The sequence below is a fragment of the Octodon degus genome, unplaced genomic scaffold, assembly GCF_000260255.1.
Source record: "Octodon degus isolate 3935 unplaced genomic scaffold, OctDeg1.0 scaffold00338, whole genome shotgun sequence".
NCBI lineage: Eukaryota > Metazoa > Chordata > Mammalia > Rodentia > Octodontidae > Octodon > Octodon degus.
The window spans coordinates 648,590-653,698 of record NW_004524914.1 but is presented as its reverse complement, the minus strand read 5'-3'; positions in this window follow the sequence as shown (position 1 = coordinate 653,698).

Below are 5,109 nucleotides of genomic sequence, written 5' to 3'. Positions count from 1 at the left end.
GTTTTGTTATCTCATTCGTGGAGTTGTGAACTTTTGGTCGCTCTCTAGAACATCTTTCAGTAGCCTGTGTAGGGTTGGCTTTGTCATCACGAAATTCTTTAGCTGCTCTTTGTCATGAAAGTATTTCACTTCTCCATCAAACTTGAAAGAGAGTTTTGCAGGGTACAGGAGTCTGGGCTGGAATTTGTTTTCATAGGGGACTTGAAGTACTATGCTATATGCTCTTCTTGGCTTCATGGTTTGTGAAGAGAATTCTGCCATAATTCTCATGTGTTTTCTTTGAATGTGATCTGCTTCTTTTCTCCAGCGGCTTTCAGTAGATTAATCTTGTGCTGAATTTCTGGGATCTTGACTATTATTTGTCTTGGTGTGTTTTTCATTGGCTTGAGGTTACTTGGCATTTTGTACTCTTCAGTTTCCTGAATGTCGGATTGTTTCCTCATATTTGGGAAGTTTTCTGCTATTGCTTCTGCCCATATTTTTTTAATGTCATTTTTATTCACTCCTCCTTTCTCATTCATGTGTATTATTCTCATATTTTTCATCTTTGCGTCATCTTGCAGGTGATTGATTATTTTTTCCTGCATCCTCGTTGTTTTTAAGACATCCTTTCTTACCTTTTCACTAGCTGCACCAGCATCCTCAAGATCTGAAGCTCTTTCTTCATTTTCACTTGAACGGTTTTGCAAGCTTGTGATTGAAATTTTAAGTTCCTCTATATCTCTTTGACTCTGTTTCATGTGATCTTTCTTTCTTGTATTTCTCATTCAAGTAATCTATCATTTTTCTAATCTCTATTTTTTATCAGTGTCTTCTTTAGAAGTAGTTAAAAATTCTTTTAATGCAGTGTTTTTTCAGATTGAGTTTCATTCCTATGTTTCTGTAGTTGCTTCTTTACTTCAGATGCTATGAGTTCTGAGAATTCTTTTTTTATTTCAGAAAATAATCTGCTCTGAGTCCCTCTATAACTTTCTGCTGTTGCTTATTTACTATCGACGCTCTTAAGTCATACATTTGAGCTGAGCTAGTGTCCTCTGCACTTGTTCTGAGTGGGCATTGTGTTTCCTCCATATGTTTCTGCATTTGATTCTTTACTGCAGATGTTATTAATTAAGGGATTTCTTTTTTTATTTCCAATCTGAGTTCCTCTATACCTTTCTGCAGCTGTTTCTTTATTTCAGAAGCCATGGATTCTTTGCTTTCAGCTGTATAATTCCCATTTTGTTCTGTGTTAGTGTCCTCTGCACTTGTTATGGGTATACTTAAGTTCTGAGGTTGCATTTTGTTCCTTCTCATCATTTTGTGTAGCACTGTCTACTGACTTTTGTTGTACATCTTTGTTGTAGTTATGACCTTAGCACGTACTGAAATTCAGGTGCAGATCTACAATGTTTGGATTTTTCTAGCTGTGCCTGGCTTGGGTCTGGCTGCTGTGCTCAGCTCCTTCCAGTTGCTGCCCTTGGGGTGAACCTGTTGTGCCCCTCTAGCAAGATGTTCTGCTCCTGGACTAGCTGGGAGGTTCTATCCTTCACACTCTCTGCAGGGATTTCAGCTGCAGGGTTTCACTGTAGACCTGTATGCCAGGCCTGTGCTAAGCCTGGAGGAGACAAGGTGGAGCAGAGGGTAGAGGCAGCTCTCCCACACACTCACTGGGCCTGGTCTAGGACTGGGTCTGGGGGCTCCTGGAACATGGCAGAAATTTGTTCTCTTTGGGCGGGTTGGGGGAGGTGCTGCGGAGTGGTGGAAGGTGTCTCAAGCGGGTGGAAGCCGGTCTCACCCATGCTGCACCTGGGCTGGGACTAGTAGTAGGTCCAGCCTGTGCAGGGTAGCGGGAAGCTCTCCCACACACTCACCGGGCCTAGGCTAGGACTGGGTCTGGGTGTTCCTGGAACACGTCAGAATTTCCTACTCAGCGGGTGGGGTGTGGGCACGATTTTAAAATCTTAAGAATATAAAGTTTTAAATTGTGCCACATTTAATATGTTCAAACTCCTAGGGACCTGATATTAATAACATCATGTAACATTTTTCGTGAGTTACTTAATATATAGAAAATCTCCAACTCCAAAATCTTACTGTATGGACTTTAATGGTGAAATTACTGACTTAAATATTCAAAGAATTTATATTTTTTATAATTTATTCCATTTGATATTACTCTATCATTTATTTTTAGTTCTGACTACATATCATTCCCATTTATCTCTATTACCCATCAGTATTTGATTCATTTGTGTGTGTATGTATATATCCATCTCTTTTATCTGTCATTTTTCATTAGCCCACTGGTGTCTTGACTTATATCCTACTTTGGTTTTCCTTGAAATTAGAGGACATGTACTGTTCAACAACCCTAGGCCATTTTCTAGAGATGTAGTGAGTACACAAGCACCAGTAAGTGTTCTCATAGCAGAATTGCTATGCAAAATTTGTTTATTTTCAGTGTGGGTGTTAGTTCTCATATTAATACAAATGTGTATAAATTTTTGGTAAAAGGTTTTGTAGAACTGATAAATTAAATTCCCCCATATAACCATTTCCATGTAGGTCATAATAAGTTGGAAAAAAATCCAGATTTGCTGAGAACTTAGAAATTAAGACACAATTAAGAGCCAAGGAGACAGCTCAGTAGAATAAACACTTGCCTGGCAAGCACAAGGTCCTGAGTTCAATCACTAGTACTGCAAAAATTTTTTTTAAAGACACAATTAAAAAATAATACATTTAGAGAAGCCAAGAATGAAGGGAACAATAAGGAGTGGAATGGTTAAAATTATGCAAATAAGAGGAATTCAGGAATTTTGTTGATAAATTGTTCCTGCCCAAATCTCTGGAGAATTCACTATTTCTGAGCTGGTGTTGAGAGTCCAGTTTTGATTGGCTGAGGGACACTTTGGGGTAACAAGTTACCAGAATCATCTATCTGGTACCTAAATGTTTTCCTAAAAGTAAACAAAGTAAAAAGCTGTCCCACACTATGTGCAAAAGCCAATCCTAGGTTGATGTTAGATCTAAATGAGAAAAGAAAACAAGAAAGCTTTTGATACACATAAAAGACATTTATTTCCAAAATTTTGCATAAGCTCTAATTCCTTAACTAAGAGAAAAAAAAATAGCTGTGCTTCTCCTATTAAGGTAAGAATATAGTTAACTAAAAGTTGTCATTAATAAAATGTAAAGGAAGTCAGAATCTGGGAGAAGATAACTAAAATGTACCTTTCCCTATATCTAGAATATGTGAAGAATACCTGAAAAAAGGAAAAGGTAGATCTCATTTTTACAAATAATGCTGTGACCACTAATTTTAGTGTCCACTTGTCTGGATTAAGGAGTACGTAATGTAAGAGTAAAGCAAACTTCGGTTGTTTCAGACTACATTATGGCAGTGTGATCTTTGGAGCTATCTATATATTATCCCTGGTCCCTCTTTTCGCTAGTGCTGCTCCACAGATTTCTCCTACCATGAAGCAAGCATCTTTCTCATGACACATCCATTTTCCTTGAAGTTTCTACCTTAGAACACGATGAGGAAGAACTGAATCCCACAAAATCATGAGCCAAATTAAACCTCCTCTCCTTTAAGTTGTAAGTTCTTGGGATTGTGTACCAAGAATAGGTAAGCTGATTAATATAATCACTAAACAAAATGTGGAGTCCAATCATTGTTTAGTCATCTAAGCATTATGGGACCTCCTGGAGTTTCAAGAGTGTGCAAGTGAAAACTACTCATTTGCATTATATCCTTCAAAAGACTAATTGAAAATGGAAGTAGAGGACAATAAGAACTCTGACTCAATTATAGTGTGAATTCACATAAGTATAAACACTTAAACACTCACTGGACAATAAGGATTTTACTTTATAATGTGTATGTTCTATTACTGAGCAACATAACTTTAATTTATATAATCAGTAGAAAGGATGGATAGATATTTATAACGGCATTGTTTATGAAAGCACCATGATAAAAAGCTTAAACTTATGTAAGGCATTACAGCAAAAAAAATTACTTTAGAGTTGTACAATGGATGATTGTAGGACCATATAACTACTGAAATGCATCTCCTGATAAAAAAAAAAAAAAACTGTCTGAGTGTGGGCAAATAATAAAGTTTAAACTTTGGCTGACAGAAATTATTTATAATTAAATAGCAATATCTGTAGAGAATCTCAACCACAGAAAGATTTTATTGTACATTAACTTTAAATTATTCTTCATATTGTTCATATGTATATCTTCAAGAGAAAAAGAAGAAAAATGTAAAGAATATGCATATGGGGTTGTTTGTGTGTTTTTAAGAATAAAATAAAATTCAATTGGTTTTACAGAAGATGTTCTGAATATCAGGATTTTTCAGGAGAAAACACTAAAATTAACTATGTTTAAAAGTACAAAATGAGATTATGGGGCCACAAAGGAAAGTGATCAACAATGTAGAGTGTGCCTAAGGAGAGTCACATGAAGAGAAAATATTCTCTCAGGCTTTCTCAGAGAGCAAGTTGGTCAAGTAGTGGCCATGACTCATCCACATGACTGACACTGACAAAAGATGTACAAACTACTCTATAGGATTTCAGGGTAGGTCCTAAGGGGATTTGACTGACCACATCAGAAGCAAAAATTACATTTTTTGTTATATAGGTCTTGCTTTATCTTGGTCTTAACCATCGAGCTGAAAAGTATAAAACTGAGGTATAAAAAGTAAAGCCATAATGATATGCTGAACTGTAAAAGGCTCAAGTTGACAAGTTCTGACACTGCCAGTCTTGCAGATAACCCACTACTATTACAGACCACTGGACTATATTGGATTACTCTGCTGAATTCATGTACCTACAATAGGGGAATGGCAAAGGAATACATATCTCTGACAAAAGTAAATAAAAAAGGGGATATAAATGAAGTACCATTCTGTAGTGAAAAATATACATCTATATGTACAAAATAGCATAAATATACAGCTACTTTATCTTAGTTCTAGGAGAAGAAGGTTTTGAACTAATAGTGTTTAGACAAGATATCATGTCTGCACCTTGTACTAGAAATAACTACTACAAAGACACAATATGCATTGTATTAATTATTGTAACTGTCCTACTAACCTGTTT